Source organism: Paramormyrops kingsleyae, chromosome 24 (assembly GCF_048594095.1).
Source record: "Paramormyrops kingsleyae isolate MSU_618 chromosome 24, PKINGS_0.4, whole genome shotgun sequence".
In the NCBI taxonomy this organism is placed as follows: domain Eukaryota; kingdom Metazoa; phylum Chordata; class Actinopteri; order Osteoglossiformes; family Mormyridae; genus Paramormyrops; species Paramormyrops kingsleyae.
Genome location: NC_132820.1, coordinates 26,953,610 through 26,972,000, shown reverse-complemented (window position 1 = coordinate 26,972,000; position 18,391 = coordinate 26,953,610). Strand labels below are relative to the sequence as shown.

Sequence of the window (18,391 nt, the reverse complement as noted above, 5' to 3'; positions counted from 1 at the left end):
TCCTACTGGAGTGTAGGTGGTGTCCACTCCTCAGGCGTCGGGATTCTTTTTGGCGACCGCGCCTTTGAGGAAGTAAGTTAATTTACCGTCCTTCAAGGCAGGGTTTTGGGAGTGGACGCCACATGGAGGGGACAGCGCCTCCGGGCCATATGCATCTACGCTCCAGTGGAGGCCTCGTCCCGTATAACTCTCTCTGAAGAGTTGTCCCCGTTCTGTGTCACAGATCGACACTTGATTTTAGGAGGGGACTTTAACATCGCGTTGGAGGGTAGAGAGGATGTCAGCTCAGGGCATTTTCGCCATTTTATTCATTCCTTTAAACTTGTGGATGGTTTTAAAACATGCAACCCCAGCATGCCGGGCTTCACCTGGCATAATAGTCGCGGAGCCAGCAGTCGCATCGACTACATTTTAGCTTCACCCCCCGTTGTTTTTGAAAAGGTGTCCCTCTCCCCACAGTGGCCCACTGACCACTTGGCAGTGGAGGCCACTGCCTCCATAGACGCTCCTGTATATGGGGGCGGCTATTGGAAAATGAACCTGCAGATCCTGGAGGAGAGCGATTTTAGACACCTTTTCTTAGATCACTTCTCCGAGTGGCAGAAGGACAAGCCTACCTTCCCCTCTGTGGCCGAATGGTGGGAGAGTGTGAAGGACAGGATCCGAACCTTCTCCATGCAGTATAGCAAGCAGCGCAGGATGGAGAAGAAATTCTCCATTCTGCAGCTGGAGAGAAGGTTGCGGGATGAATATGCCACTTACAACAATGGGGGCATGTATTAGGATGAATTCACGGACGATTACGTCACCCACGTGGCATGGAATTAATCCTTTTACTATAATATTCTGGGAAGTTGTAATTGTGGATTAATTCTGATCGTATGTGGACTGATCGTCCTGAAATTCAGATCAATCGTCCATGATTCACCCCGAATGTTACTAGACTGCACGAACATGTTATTTACCGATCCCCTGTAAAACCTAATTTTGCCATAAATAACTTGGGCTCATAAAAAGAAACCAGGATGCTCATCTTGCATCAAAAGCATGCATTTGAGATGACATTTTAATTGTATAAATGGCCATATGTGTTTACTTAGATTTTAATGGTGTGTAAATATATTGGTTGCTTTTATTGCTTTTTTTTTGCTTATTTTATGGTGAATGGTTCTGCAGATAGTTTGTTTAATACTATTTTAAAATATTTTCAGTAATGTCTTATTGTATTGGCATTCACTTGTATGATGTGGGAAAATTTCAGCCTGTTATATTATGACTATTTCTGAATATCATTGTTTTAGTAGGAAAATGTTTTTAATTCCCTTGTTGACAGTGCCAGTTTTTTAAGTGCAGTTTCTATTATATGTTTTAATGTGTTTGTGTCGATGTACATAATTGTGCAGAACTGTTTAATAAAGTATTTGGATCTGAAAAAAAAAAATCTGTTTTATCAGTTTAATATCTGATACGTCCCCTATGGAGGGGACCACATATTAAACGGATTTTTGGAACAGGGAGCCGGAATTGGGGCTTGCCCCATCCGCTCCACTATTCGACCCGGTATTGCAGTGCTTCCGGGAACGGTGCACCTCTACTGCCCCCTATTGTTGAAAGGCAGAACTGACTGACTGACTGACTGACTGACTGACTGACTGACTATATAAAGTACATGATCTTACCACACTGACATTTCTGATTTTGCTAACAATCATGTACAGTAAATTTAAAAGCTTTTTGTTTTGTCATAAATTATTTATGCTATTTTACAATGCAGATAAAGTATTCCTGTCGATACAAGGAGGATATATTTTTTTTCTCGATGGATATCGTTTTGAACCTAAAGGTTGTTTTTTTGGAAGAGCAGTATATAGTTACTGGCTACATTTTTTGCTGTGCATGTGATTTTGATGAGAATATTACATTTTTATATCTCTGCGTAGATTTTTTCAGCAATAATTGAGTCTATCCTTGTGTATTTAAGGTTTTGGTAATTCATGATTACCAAATAAGATTTGGTGTCATTGTACAAATATAAGAAGATTCAGTGTGCAGTTACCAGGTTACAAATAAACAAACAAATAAATAAAATGGCATCAGAAGAGAAGTACGATGACAGTAAAATGTGTGAAAGTAGTGGAATGTGAAAAATGTGTGTGCATATAAGTCTCCACATGTATAAAGCAGCTGTATAGCATAACGAAAAGGAGCAATGGATAACTGACATAAAGTGCTTACTGTCCATAACGACAATGAGTCATGTACGGCGTAAGATAAACACAACATGCGTTAACTTTGGATATGCATAATGCGCACACAAGAATCATATGTCTTTGGCATCGAGAGAACTATCAGATAACTTCAACAAGTTACCAAATGGATGCAAAATCAAAGATAGGCTATTAATTTCTGCCTGGCACTAACCTTGTATTCCTCTGTCACATGACCGGTGGGAAGTAGGACCCAAATGCAAGCTGTAGGGCAGAACCCCCTTTGCGGGGAGTTTTTCTGGCAGGCAGGCTTGGGCACAGAGACGCAAACAGACAAGGACAGAACTGGAGAACATTGGCCTGGGCACTTTACCAAACTAAGGAATGGGAAAACACAAGGCAGCTGGTAGTTACTGACAGAAGGACAGGAACATGAGGTGAGACTAATAAAGACCAAGCGTGGCTCATTAGGGCCACGTCAGGGAGGAGAACTGGAGAGTAAGGTTGACAGGACGGGCAGGCCATGACAGTAACACCCCCCCATCCCCCAATCCTGTGCCCTCCTGGTGCAAAGGCATCATTAAGGGGACACACAGACCAGGGTAAAACCAAGGACAGCAGGGGAGACAAACCGCCAGGACACAACTCATGACAGGCCAGGTAACCCGGCAGGGATGCAGACTAGGGACCAAAAGACAAACAGCGGGTGTCAGTGGGCAAGTGGCAACAAAGGAAACAGAAGAAGGAGACAAAGGGAGGGATTGGACTCCAAAAGGACCAAAGGTGACACAGGACAGACAGGGCAGGACACAACCAGACAAGCAATGTGCAACAAGAATAGGGCCAGGAGAGGGAGCCAGGGGGAACCTAAAGTGGGAAGCAAGAGTGACTGGAGTGGGGGCTGGAAGAGTGAAATCGGGCTAAGAGGTGAAACCAGGGAGAGCCACGGGGAAGCAAGACTACAGATCAAGCTCCGAGGTGCCGCAGAAGGGTCGCGGCCAGGGGGACCTTCGGAGTCCTGTCTGGGCCTGTAGAAGGACGAGCTCCTCTTGTCTGCGGCAGCCGAGGGAAGAACAGCATCGGTAGACGGCGAGGGGTCGGCAGAGCCGGAGGGCATCGAGGAGCAGGCAGGACAGGAACCGGACCACACCTTGGACCCTGCAGAACAAAAGCACAGGCCAGTACCAGTGCCGGAGGAAACCGCAGGTGGTTCCTTTCGGGAACCAATGGATGGGGTCCCCCGAAAGACCCCCTTGGACCGAGCCGGGATCAGGCGGTAAGTCTGGGAAGCATACCCCAGATTTTTCCTCCTGGAGCCGAGCCCCCGACCAGTTTTCCTTTGACCCTGCCGTTGTCGCGGCGATAACCTCCTCGGCTGGGGAAACTCTGGTCACGGGGCTGACACCACGGACTGGGACATAGGGCAAGAACTGGAGGGTCCCACTCCATGTCCTCCGGGGGAATGTCCTCCGGGCCTGTGCCTTAATCCATACTAAATGTAATTAAACAGAATGAAGCTTAAAAGAATAAAATGGTAAAGAGAGGAAAATTTAATGTGTACGTTTCAAAAAACGGGCTCTTGCTTTTATCCAGATGTTTGCAGGCATTGTGACTCTGTGATGAATGCTGACGTATGAGATCCTGAGAATGGGCTACGCCTCCAAGGGTGAGTGGCAGGTGGCATTTCCCAGGAATTACAGGCTGGAGATGTCTGAGGAGCTCTCCTGGAGTGAAGACAAAAGAGAAGAAGGGAACAAGCAGAGGGTGTGGGGAGAAAAAGACTGCAGATCCAGTTACAGGTGAATTGTACAAATGCCCTTGAAGTCTTGGTCCATGAGGGATCCTATTTTTAATTTAAAAAAAAAAAAAAAAAAGACAATAAATTATTTAAAAATAGAGCTTATCATTTACATCTGTCTAGGAGTTAAAACACATAAAATCAATTAACTTACCTGGTGATTTTGGAACTTCTGACCCCAAATCAAAATAATATAGATTATAACTAAATGCATCATTTTATTTGGGAAAAAGGGATAAATTAAATAAAAGGTTAACTTTGGAATCTAAAACAAAAACAGCAATTTCACATCAGGAATAAATATCATTTCAAGGGTCTTCAGTACATTTTTCCTGTGTCTGCTCCATTTACACGTAGATAGTGATATAAACATGTACCTTTAAAATATATTATGTTCAGTTTATAAGCTTAATTATTTCATTTGTAACAAACAAGCACAATACACAAGTGCCCTAAAGCCCAACACATGGTTCAGAAGCTTCCTACCCCACCTTACACCAGCCACATGGACGCCATCTGTCCAACTGGGCATCCTCAGTGTCTTGTGCCTCCTGAAACATCACGTCAGTTTCTTCTTCTTCCTCACATCCTTCTTCCTGAATGGTTTCCAGCAATGATCTGCCTCCTTGTGACAAAGTATATCCCAAAACATTCCCTCTCTTTTCTCTCCTTCTCCCTTAACCTCCTCCACATTCACTCCCACCTCACATCCATTCTCCTCACCTCCATTTACCATATGCATTACATCCATAGCAGCCTCTGCCCCCTCCATCTCACCATCAGAGGCATTCCCCTCAAATTTACCCCTTTCTGATATCTCCTTATTTTCCCAAGTAGCCCTTTCTAGGGCTACTGACAGTTTGGCTGCCATTAAAAAGGCCCATTAGTGATATGAAACTGTGTGACGCTACCTTTACGTCAAGATATCTCAGCAACGACTTAAAAACCAAAGACCAAATTTTCTGGATATGTTCATGATATTATTAGCTAGCTTTATTAAAAAATTGATCAATTTTGAAATATAGGTTTTTTTCTTATTGAATTTTAAGGCACATGATCGAGCTGGACAATAGCTTCAAAACAATATGAGGACCATTTCTGTGCAGCTTATATTAAGGTAAATATAGCCAGTCAAAGTCATAGTTCCCCCAGAAAAAGTTAAAACTTTGTTCGCTTAAATCTCCCACAATATTGATCCAAGACTCGCCCAATTTCAGTTTCATGAGTTACTCATGTGACCAAATCAGCATGCCAAGTTTCATTAAAATCCATGACAATGAGGTTCGAAAGTGTGACGATTTGACATGGAATGACCCAATACACCATATGCACAATAAACAGCAAATGACACCAAATTATAACTAACATCAAATAGGAAACAACAGCGCTCCACAACAAGCGAAAACCCAGATGAATGCTACCAAGAACTGTGTTAACACTGATGAAACTAAGAGTATTTTATTTTTATTCTATGCAACATTGTTTTTTAAAAATGTAATAGTCAGCTTGAAACATTTACCTGATTCCGAAAGCAATGCCCCAAATTACTTAAACATTTTACCATACATTACCGTAAGGGTTCCCAGCCCCCGTCCACACTCAGTATTCTGGGGGAGGGGGGGGGGGCTGCCTACCGTCCCGTTTATTACGGGTTCACGCCGTATTAAAAAGAAAACTGTCCGTATTGATTAGTCCCGGATTTCCGTTCGCATCGCCAGTCTCTCACCACTCAACATATTTTATCGTGGAAACCCCGGCAAATTACACCGCCGTTTTAGCGGTCAGGGACATTTTTGGAAATATAAATATAAGATTTGAAACCCTAACTAAACTAACCTGTTTGAGAAGGATTTACTAACCAAATAACTGTCTGTCAACACTTCAGTATAAGAACATCCCCAATAAAAATAAAAACCACAAGTTTTAATGACATTAAAACGTGCAATAATTTTAATGTATTATTGACATGTACTACACTGTAAAAAAGATATTTTTTTTTACAGTTTTTGCCAATGAATTTGACAGTGTTTTCCCTGTTTTTTTAAATTACAGAAATGTTTTATTACAATTACAAAAAAAAACTGTTTATTGACTCATGTGACGTAATTTAACAGAGAAACTTTGTATAAATGGAATACAGTATATATCTGTTTTTTAACAGAAAGTGTTTGAAAAATCTCAACACTGCAATTTTTTATTTTTTTTTTGGGAACAGATTCATATTCTGTTTCCTTTGCTTCCAGTAAAAAAAACTGCAGACCTGGTCAAATTCATTAATAATTTGATTTGGAGTAATTTTTCCATTACATCTGATATATGGAAATAAAAGCTATTAAAAGTATTTATACTTTATTCACTTTTTTAAAACACACTGCTATTTATTTGAACTGTATGCAACTTGTCTTTAATTCTGTTTTCTTGTTGGGTTTTTTTACACATGTGAAAATGTCAAATAAAAATAATTTTTTTTTAACGTTTGCAGGCATACTTTCAACATTTCAGGGATTTTTGAAAAAAATGCAACATGAAAAACCAATGGCGCACTTGCTGCACGTGGAGATGGTGGCCCTAGTTCGAGAGCTCCTCAGCAAATTTATGAAGCCGGAAGCCATCCCACTGAGCGCAAAGGATATCATCAAGGTTGATGTCCGGAGTAAAGATTTGCAACTATAAGACAAAAGGTTGTCTGTTGGAAGATACTGCTACTCGGCACTAAACAAGGCCCGTGTGGAGAGGCTGATATGGGTGAGAAACATTTACAACTCTCTCAGAGAAGGGTTCATGAAGTCATCAGAGTTCCTTCTCAAAAACCTTCCTCTGGACAACAAGATAATCACCTCACTTTCTGCACTCACTCCCTCTCTGATTCAAGATGACTCCATCTGTGGGGCTTTTATCACATCAGGAGAGGCCTTGCCTAATGTGGTCGCACCAGAAGAGATTGGTCAGGTGGAGGAAGAGATACGGGCGTACCAAATAGAGGTGGACCTGGTAACGTGTGCCCAGAACTACATTGAAGAAGAAGGCCGAGTTGATGTAGATTGGTGGAGCAGAGTTGTATCCATGAAAAATCCAGAGAGAGGTGTGAGATTTCCCATTCTGGGTCAGCTGGTCAAAGCACTACTTAGCATTTTCACAGGCCCCCTGGTTGAGGGATCATTTAATCTCATGGATGATATTCTTGAAGCAGACAGATGCTCCATGAATGTGGAAACTTATGAGAGCCTTGCAATTGTAAAATCCACGATTAAAGCAAGGGAGTGGACAGCATCGACAATGACAATAGACCAGCCATTAAGGTGGTCTTGCCTGTCATCGTATCAAACATATCAAAAACATCTGCAGAAAAAGAAAGAGGCAGAACAGGCACAAAAGAAGAAAAGGGTGAATGAGGCAGCAAGGATTCGGCCATCACAGATGGCAAACAAACTCATACGGCAGGCCAGGAATATCGCTGGATCAGCCAAAGCCTCCTCTAGACGAGCCAAACACTCATCCTCCTCCACTGGACCATCCAGACCTTTTTCAACCTCCTCTGGACCAGCCAGACCCTCACCAACCTCCACTGGACCATCCAGACCCTCACCAACCTCCACTGGACCATCCAGACCTTTTTCAACCTCCTCTGGACCAGCCAGACCCTCGGCCTCCTCCTCTGGACCATTCAGACCATTTTCAACTTCCTATGGACCAGCCAAACTCTTTCTCTCTCCCTCTGGACCAGCCAAAGCCTCATCTTCATCCTCTGGACCAGCCAAAGCCTCATCTTCATCCTCAGGACCAGCCAAAGCATCATCTTCATCCTCTGGACCAGCCAAAACCTCATCCTTATCTTCTGGACCAGACTCTTCTGGACTAGCCAAACTCTTTCTCCCTCCCTCTGGACCAGCCAAAGCCTCATCCTCATCATCTGGACCAGCCATAGCCTCATCCTCCTCCACTGTACCAGCTCCATCTTCTGGTCCAAATATCTTAAAAAGAAAGAGTTTGCAAGACTTTGCTTACAACCCAGAAAAAAAGAAAAAATAAGTGATAATGGCCTTGATGTCACTTCTAATCTTCAGTTTAGCAGTTCAGTTCTTTAGCACTTTGAGCACTTGTTATTTATGCACTTTAAGCACTTGCTATTGTTTAGCAGTTTTTTTTGTACTTTATTTTTGTTATTATTGTCAATATTTGAAGTAAGTCCTTCAAATAAAAAAGTCCCCCCCCAAAAAAAAGTTCAGGCTCAGTTTTTTTTTTACTTTAACCCCTGTTAACCACTATACATGACATAACACACAGCACATTTATAATCACACAAGCGATTACTGAGAACTGTTTATAAGCTATCATCAGTCCAAGGAGTGACGCCGATGTTTCCGTTCTGCCTTATTTGCTGTAACTGTAGTTCCGCTTTTTGCCAGTAGGCTGCGCACAGACAGCGTTTCTGTGGGCAGCACATTGTATGTTGTTAGATTAGTATTTCATAACTGGACTGCAGGACATTGCGTAAAATCATTTTCTGCAGTAAGTATTGGAGTGTTTATAAAGGATCTTTTTAAAAAAATAAATAAATCAGTTTCTCACAAACACCTCCATTCATGACTGACTGAAATATCAAGGATGAAAGTGATTAGGATCAGCTCAGAGAGCGCATGCCGAGCTGTTGCTAAAGTAGCAGCAGTCAACTTTAAACCAATGTTAAACAAATACTAGTTAATACTGAAAACAATCAGTCATTAAAATTAAACAGCTTGCTAAGTTGTGTTTCCTTTAACAATATAAATGTTATAGAAAAATGGAAACCCCACGCTCTCCGCGAATATTAATCACCAAGATTTATAAAAACCGCAACTGAACTGAAAAATAACGTTGCTTATGAATGTTGGCAAGTAAAAAAGTATTTGTACTTTGTGATCAAGTGCCATTCTTGGCACATCACACAACGACGAAATGTGTCCTCTGCATTTTAACCCATATGTGACATATTAGCTATATTATTTAGCTTCATTCTTAAAATAATAATACTAATACCAATAATAATAATAATAACAAAACCAAATGTAGCCAGGTCTATAAAGCTACCATAAGGCTTTGAAGCTATTATAGAGCGTAATTTGTAAAGAGGGAGACATGAACCTTACAATAAGTGTGTGTATACCAAAGTGGGCAGCTGTCTCTTTAAGACGTTCCTGAGTGCCGAATGGTAGGGTGGGAGTTTTTTTTTCCGGCGGGTTTTTCTAGACGGAGGAAGGCGGGTAAAGAGAGCGGAAAGAGGAGTGAACGGCAACTTAGGGAAATAAACGTATATATACATATATATATTTGTGTAGATGTCAACGTTTAGAGCACTGTTTATTTTTTTCGGCCTAAGCATACAATTGCAGCAATTAGTGGATAGAAAGATTTTGGTGCAAGTGCTCTCTTTTGGATATCCTGGTAGGTCAATTTACCTGTTTGAAAATATAGATATAGGGATCATTAGTGTGAAGGAAAAACAGTCAGGATATGAATGTGAACCTTTGCTGATTGTGTGGTTGATTATTTTCTTTACTAATGTATCATTTTTTGTAGTTGTATGTAAAATGCTAAAGCTACCTATAAGGCTACTTGCTAATTGATCGGAATACGTTGACTGTGATATGGTGTTATACAGTTTAGCCACCCTGTTAGTACCATTGCAGGTTGAAATGTTTATAATGTGCATATATAAGTATATACATGTATATGTGTATATTAATGTTATTCAGGAAATCTGTATAGTATGGCCTAATGTGAATCTGAGATTGCGCTGTATGTTAATGGATGATGGAAAAAAATATAATTTTGTGTGATGTTTAAGTAAGACATCTAACTCTCTGTACTTTGTGTGCAGACTGTTTTTTTTTGGATTTGATTCCGTTCCGAATTCAGTATTTTTTGACCAAGGAAGATCGCTTGTTTCACAGAGTCGCCCCCTCTGCGTTGAACTGCGCAATGTAACAAGTTTTTTGCAACTGGAGATTTTTTTCTTTCCCAGCGCTTTGTGAAGACATCCTCAAGTGTTGCAACGGGGATTGCTATAAATGGCAACGCCCCTGCAAAGGTCGGGAGTGGCATCCACCTCCCCAGTGGACACGGGGATCTCCAGCATGCTGCTGTTGCAGCAGAGGCAGGGTCCGAGTGGGCGGCAGTTTGGAAAAAGATTGCAGCTCTCGAACACAAGGTGGGCCGTTTCCGGTCCGAGATCTCCGTGCTTGCTGGTGCCCTGACTGACCCACATATATCCCGGAGCAGTTCGGAGACCACTGGGACTCCTTTTGTAGTCCCCACTTCAGCTCCAAGCTGTTTCCTGCCCCCTCCTCCTCCTCCGCCTGCTAATATCCAGGGCCCGAAGCAGAAGAGGAGTCATCCTCAGGGAAGTGGCACAGGACCCACCAATGGCCCCAACATGGTGGATGTTCTGGCGGAGCTGCCGCACATTAAACTGCGCCCAGTGCTGAGGTCGCCAGGTGGGACGCCAGTGACCAGGAGGGGACTGACGCAGGGGACGCCCATGCCCTCAGAGGACTTTGCTGCCATTTTAGCAGAGGCTCTGAAGAAAAAGTTCAAGCATCAGAACCACTCTGATGAGTAGGAGCAGCAGTCCTCTGAGGCCTTTAAACCTTTTTTACTTAAACTTTTTATACTTATAACATTTTTATACTTATAACATTTTTATACTTATATCATTTTTATACTTAAGATTTTTATACTTATATACTTTATATACTTAAACTTTATATACTTATACTTTGTGTACTGATTCTATATACTTATTAATAAATAATATATTTATATCACTATTATTTTTAAAAGAGTTGCTGATTTTGTAATACTGCTGCAGCATTCTCCACATGCTAATCACTGCCCCACATCGAATTGGCACTTTGATCAGCCACGAATCACTTCACTACCCCCTGTTGAATGTTGCATCGTATGTTGTTAGATATCTCGTAGTAGTAAGTACTTCATTATTAGGCTGCACAATATTGGAAAAGATGTATTTCTGCAATGAGTATTGCAGTATTTATTTAAATTGAAAATGCTTAAAACAGATCAATTTCTCACAAACACATCTATTCATGAGTGATTTGGCCCATATTGGAGATAAAGTCATGGATGAAGCAAAATTTCCTGCAGCTGAACAGCTCTAAAACTGAAGCTATGTTAGTAGGCACCCCACACCAGGTTAGGGCCTCTAACATCACCAGTATTACCTGGTGAAGATATCCCATTGTCAACATCTGTTATAAACCTTGGGGTTAAAATGGACACTCATTTGTCGTATGAGGCTCATGTCAAACATCTGTGTAAAACATCTTATTTCCACCTCAGGAATATAGCAAAACTGTATCATTACATCTTTTGAAAACTCCTAAGACTAAACTTCAGTGCATGGGAGATCGAGCCTTTTGCGCAGCTGCACCTAGACTGTGGAATGCTCTTCCTGAGTATCTGAGGATGCCACAGACTGTTGATGCTTTTAAATCTGGTCTTAAAACTTATCTTTTTAACAGAGCTATTCGGGTCGAATTAATTTTGTAGCACTTTGAGATTTGCTTTCAAATATAAAGTGCATTATAAATTAAATGTATTATTATTATTATTATTATTTAAACGGCAAGGATGAAAATGATTAGGATTAGCTCTGGCCAAAATAGGGCTTGTAAACTTTTGTGGTACTCAGAATTAACCCAAACAACTATGACTCTATAATCCTCTATAATCACTCTCACTCTGTCACACTTGAATCAAACTCCAGACCTCGCATGTAATGAGCAAAATTTTCTTCTTTATTCAGCAATCCAGCATAGTGTTCCAGCCACACTCGGGGACAATGCGCAATGCACCCCGCACTCAGAAATCAGCAGGTTAATATACTATAAGACGAATTCCCCTATATGGACTTCTAAGCCCTGATTGGTTACCAAACATCTGTAAACCAGGTGTCTTAAAATGGATGAGAGAGGGATATAGGGCTCTCGAAGGAACAAACAGGCACGATTAGGTTCACTCAAATACACTTTAATAAGTAATACAAAATGATCTCACATTAACACCAATACTGAGCTATCATATTGAAGGCAATGCAAAATAACTCGTACTACAACGGATATCAAATAATATATATCTTATAGCTAATAGTATTAGGTGCAAAGGTATGAATATATATAGAAGAATAATACATAAAAGAAGCAAGGAAACATAAGTTACGAAATATTATCACAAGCGGCGATAATTTACTCGCAACAATCAATGGAAAGCATAAGCAGTTGCAAAGCTATTTACACTCGGACGTGCTATCATCACCCACCTTCATGGACTGGGGAGCCCTTTCAGTCCTGGCAGGAGACCAACACGTACGAGTTCCGAGAAAGTGCCGGGCGATGCGCGCTCTATCCCACGGCTGAACTCCGGTCAGTACTGGGATCTCCCCCTTCCTTTATACTAAATTTAGAGTTGCGTGTGGGCAGGGGGTAAGCTGGCCAGGCTCACCCCTTCCCCCCAGGCAATATATGGTGCTCCAATTCCCCCTTTTGTCCGAGTGATTCTGCTTACGATAATACAATACAATGGGCGTCCTGGCGCCAGGTGACTTTGCGCAACGCCTCCCTGTTCCCCCCTACAGGCAATATAGGGTGCTGTATACCAACCCCCCACCCTATCTCCCGAAACCAAGATAAGCATCCTGGCTTCTTTTATGAGCCCAAGTTATTTATGGTAAAGTTAGGTTTTACAGGGGATCGTTAAATAACGTGTTCGTGCAGTCTAGTGACATTTGGGGTGAATCATGGACGATTGATCTGAATTTCAGGACGATCAGTCCACACGCGATCGGAATTAATCCACAATTACAACTTTCCAGAATATTATAGTAAAGTTAATTCCATGTCACGTGGGTGACGTAATCGTCCGCAAATTCATCCTAATACACCAGGTTTCAAACATACAACAAACATAATACGCCACCTCTATTGGTCTACTTCAAGGATGTTCAACTTCCAATCCTCGTTAGGCCTAGGCCTCCTATGAGTCCCACACATAAGCCTGTCTATCCAGCCTAGGAAGGAGGGCAAAAACCCTAAACATTAGGGAAATTCCACTCCCAACCCAGCAAAAAGATGCAACCCCCCCTTCGGTGTCCATGGCTGGCATGGCTCACAACGCTATCAGTAAGGGAAACCCCAACCCTATATTACCTAAATAAAGACTTCAGCGTAAACATATACAACCCTTATGGGTACATAACTTGCTTGTGTGTTCAAATGCTACCATACAACAAACTGCGTCTAGCATAGTATAGCAGCTACATTTCAAGGCTTCCTGCAGGCCCCCTTTCTCCCCCCGGCGATGTTCCCTTCAGCCCAGTTCTCCAAGGTCTGTGGCCTGCAAAGCTGGTTCCGTGCAGGTGGCTGTGAGGCAAGGACACACGGCACCATCCCCAAAACAACAAAACCTGAGACACAAGAACAATCCCACAATGCCTCCCAACCCTGGCCTACCATCACTTTAAATTTCCCTTCCACACTTTGAACTAATGTTAAACATACACTACATAATCCTGAAAAGGAGTGGTCACTAAAATTAAACAGCTCGCAGATCTTCACAATGCAAGAAATGCAAAGATGGAGAAAGCGAAGAACAGTTCACAGCCGGCTGGGCACATTGTCATCATCAAAGATTTTAGGCATGTTTATTTATATAGCACAATTCGGGCACAAGGCAATTCAAAGTGCTTTACAAAGACAAGGATACAATCAAATTAAAATGTCAAAATCACATTTCAAAGATAAGTAAAAGAAATAATAATGAAAATAAATAATTTTATTAATCAATTACAATGAACACATAATAATAAGAAAAAGCCAAAATAAATAAATAGCTAACTGAAAAGACGTCACATTTTAATGACAGAAAATGACTGGTGCTGCACTAGGAAACTCTGACCATGCAACAATTCATCTAATTCCAGCATACAGACAAAATCTGAAAACTGCTAAACCTGTCGTTACTAGAGTGAAACACTGGAGATGTGGAGCTGTAGAGCAATTAAAATCATGCTTTGACTCGACAGACTGGAATGTTTTCAAAACTGCTATTAACAGCGTGGATGAATACACGGACACCGTAACATGGCACATAAGCTTCTGCGAGGACTCTCGCATTCCCAAAAAGTCTGTTGTCAGCTATAATAATGACGACCCATGGTTTACAACTGAACTCAGGCAGCTTCATAAAACAAAAGATGAAGCTTACAGGAGTGGTGACAAAAACCTGTTCAAATTCTACTGCGGGTTTGAAAAGCCACATTCGCGCATCATACAGCCCTCACCTTTTCAATGGTCTTCTTCACACCTGGGTACCTTCACACCTCGCCCACACTATACCCAGCTCACCCCCCCCCCCCCCACGTCCAGCCACCTCCCCAGGAGAATCAACGACAGAGATGTAAACAAGATCTTCAGTAGCCAGAATACAAGGAAAGCTCCTGGTTCAGACTCTGTCTCCCCAGCCACTCTGAAGCACTGTGCAGATCAATAGTCACCTGTCTTCACAGATATTTTCAACCAGTCACTGAACCAGTCAGTGACTACAGACTGGTGGCTCTCACATCGGTGGTAATGAAGGCTTTTGAGAGACTTGTGCTGTCATACCTTAAAACCATCACAGACCTATCGCTTGACCCCAGGCTACAGTCTGCCTACAGAACCAACAGACCTGTGGACGATGCAGTTAACACTGGACTCCATTTCTTGCTCCGACACTTGGAGTGCCCTGAGACATATGTTAGGATTCTGTTTGTGGACTTTAGCTTTGCATTTAATACTATTCTATCGGAGCTAATGCGGAATGAACTCTCACAACTGTCCGTGCCTGATCCAAAATAACATGTTATAACCACGATGGCCCAGTTTTACGCTACAATCATTGAGTCCATCCTCACCTCCTCCATCACAGCCTGGTTTGGATCAGCCACTGAACGAGACAAGGCCAGACTGCAACAGATCATTCACTCAGCAGAGCGAATAATCGGCAGTAACCTGCCTACCCTCCAGACACTGTAGATCACCAGAATCAGGAAACGGGCATACAAAATCTTTGAGGACCCATCTCACCCTGCTCACCACATCTTTCAAGCCTTACCCTCCAGGAGAAGACTCATGGCAATCAGAACCAAGACCACAAGACATGCCAAGAGCTTCTCCCCTCAGGTAGTCTCTCTCATTAACCAAACCAGTCTCTGAATGGACGTTCAATTAATCGTCAGCTGCAGTGAAATATCCACCAGCATAACCAGTGAACAACTGATAAACTTCCTCTATGATTATATTCTGCACTCTTGCACATTATGCACACATACTGCAAACTCTGTATACATATTGCACTCTTGCACATATAGTTGACTTGGCTGCTACTTAATAACGGCACCATTTAAGAGCCCTTTAAATTATTATACCATTTATATAGTTTATATTCATACTACAATGATTACTATGTACACACACATATATAAATATCATAATACCATCATTACTACCATTAATAAACTTAATTATCATATAATTATCATATTACCCAATTGCCAGTCTATTGTTTATTACCTTTCTGCATATGTCTTTGCTAAATGTGGGTAACTCTCGCCAGTGTGGGGAAGCAATAAAAAAGGCCAACAGAATGTTGGGTTATATCTCTAGGTGTGTGGAGTTTAAGTCAAGGGAGGTGATGATACACTTATATAATTCCTTGGTAAGACCCCACCTAGAATACTGTGTGCAGGTTTGGTCACCATACCTCAAGAAGGACATTGCTGCCTTAGAAAAGGTGCAACGAAGAGCTACGAGAATGATTCCTGGTCTTAGAGGAATGTCTTATGAGGAGAGGTTAGCGGAACTGAATCTGTTTAGCCTTGAGCAAAGGAGACTAAGGGGGGATATGATTCAGGTCTATAAGATTCTAACGGGTCTGGATGCTCTTCAGCCAAATGACTATTTCAATATTATTCTAAATACTAGAACTCGTGGCCATAAGTGGAAATTAGCGGGAGAACATTTTAAAACAAATTTGAGGAAGCACTTCTTTACACAGCGTGTAGTTAGAGTATGGAATAGTCTTCCTGCTAGTGTAGCGGAAGCTAAAACCCTGGGTTCCTTTAAATCAGAGCTAGATAAGATTTTAACAACTCTGAGCTATTAGTTAAGTTCTCCCCAAACGAGCTTGATGGGCCGAATGGCCTCCTCTCGTTTGTAAATTTCTTATGTTCTTATGTTCTTTGTAATGTCATGTAAAAGCACCACCAAGGCAAATTCCTTGTATGGAAACATATCTGGATTCTGATTCTACATCCTTCATCAGTACTAGAAAACTTCCATCCAGCGTTGCATTTCACTTTGACACTGTCGCTTTTGAAACACTTTTCTGTGATCTAGCTCTTGTTTTGGTCGCCGACTATCATCCAACAAAAGGTTCATTTCAGCTCTCCTAATCTGACATAAACCACACTCACAAACACTTTCGGGTTACTGTGTCACCGGGAAGGGATGGACTCCGGTCGGGATGGGTTTCCAGCATTTCCTATCCTGGCTGTTCTCTTTAGGGACAAACACAGGAATGGAGTCTAGTGATCACACTGGAACCTGACTTACCTGAACGGAGATGTATGGAGCAGACTCTCATATGCGCAGCGATGCTCTGGAATGCAAGGTCTTTACGCCCCACCGCTAGAAGCTACGCCATCCGACGCCATTTCGTCAACTCTTCCACTTTTGCTCTTGTCTTTTCCAATCCAGAAAAGAGAAGAAACGTATACCGGTCCTGAAGACCGAAGAGAGACCCGAGTCGATATGGGGCCGCCGCTTAGCGGGTCGCCGTTAGCCGGGCCTCCGTGACGCCCCCGCGCAGAGTAGAATGCCCAGGGGCGTCGCAGCCACCGGCGTCCTCCCTGTCCTCCTGTCCTCTCAAAAAACAGCAATCATTTAAACAAACATGAGGGAAAATTCAAAAGGCAAAGATGAAGTCATGCCTTACCTCAGCACAGCTGCCCACCGCACAAACGACAGCGTGTCACCTTACTTTAAAAAAAAAGAAAAAAGGCGGGAAATGGGGGCCGCGCACGGACAGGGCCCCTCCCTCACACCACATGCGGTTAATTAGTTGGCCATCCAGAGGCACTCAGTCTATTAGTCACCCATTCAGTCAGTCAGTTCTGCCTTTCAACAACAGGGGGCAGTAGAGGTGCACCGTTCCCGGAAGCACTGCAATACCGGGTCGATGCCTGGAGGAGATGGGGCAAGCCCCACTTCCGGCTCCCTGTTCCAAAAATCCGTTTAATATGTGGTCCCCTCCATGGGGGACGTATCAAAATAACCTTTTCATACCAAAACACAATGTAAATCAGCTCAAATACATGAATAATAAATATTATGCTTGTACTACTTACATTAACACATAATCACAATCTATAAAGCTGAAACATTCCCACACTATGCAAATCATGCCAACACAGTACAATAAGACTTTCAAAGATAATATTAAACAAATAGAACTACCCACAGTGTTCCAAAGTGCATTTTGCAATGTCTATACTTTGAATGTCAAATTACAAACTTCACATAAATCTGACATATTTACAAAGTACACAAAGATTAAGATGAGTTTGTTGCCAAACCAAATATATAAGAAATAATTTATTTGCCAGGAATTAAGTTTATGATATTGAATGAAATGTGTGAGCATGCCCCAGTTAGTGAAAGTGTGTCCCCTACCCCAAGACTCCAGAGGGTTAAAAAGGAACACATCCGCAGACTTCCAAGCTCTGCACTAGGGCTGAACGATATTCTGTTTTGACATCGACATCACGATGTGCGCGTGAGCGATAGTCACATCGCCGGAACATACGATGTGAAGGGTAGAAGCCCATTGTGTATTAAGAGAACGGTAGCACAGTAAACACGAGTTTGTTGTATGGCTTGTTGCTGGGGTGACATGCACGTTCCGCGTGCCTGCACAGTGATTGGTTCACTGTGTTGCTGCTCACCGCTCACAGCCAACATTCACTGCTAAAAATGTGCGAAAAAGAAAGTCGAAATCAGCTATTTGGGACTATTTCGGCTACAAAAAGGAGGATGTTGACCAAAAAGAGGTACTTTGCATGGAGTGTCATAAAGTTGTGGCCACAAAACATGGAAACACCACCAATTTGTCTGATCACTTAAAACGGCACCACAAAGCTCTTTACGACGAATACAAAGCCAAATCTGGATGTCAACCAAAACAAACAAATATTTGTGATGCCTTTGCCAGTGTGACACCTTACCAGAAAGGCTCTCAACGACAGAAAGAAATAACAGACGCAATAACGTTTCATATCGCTAAAGATATGTTG

At 42.2% G+C, this 18,391-nt stretch overlaps 1 long non-coding RNA gene and 2 pseudogenes across 1 annotated transcript; 2 read left to right on the top strand and 1 right to left on the bottom strand.

The window, feature by feature from the left end:
- The first annotated feature begins 1,414 nt into the window (after positions 1-1,414).
- On the top strand, positions 1,415-1,594 carry LOC140582523 (U2 spliceosomal RNA; annotated as a pseudogene).
- Positions 1,595-9,233: 7,639 nt separating this feature from the next.
- On the top strand, positions 9,234-10,737 carry LOC140582310 (uncharacterized). The gene is made up of 2 exons (XR_011985241.1): positions 9,234-9,426; positions 9,863-10,737. It is a non-coding gene; the product is annotated as an uncharacterized lncRNA (long non-coding RNA).
- A 6,499-nt stretch (positions 10,738-17,236) lies between these two features.
- On the bottom strand, positions 17,237-17,365 carry LOC140582549 (U2 spliceosomal RNA; annotated as a pseudogene).
- Positions 17,366-18,391: the final 1,026 nt, after the last annotated feature.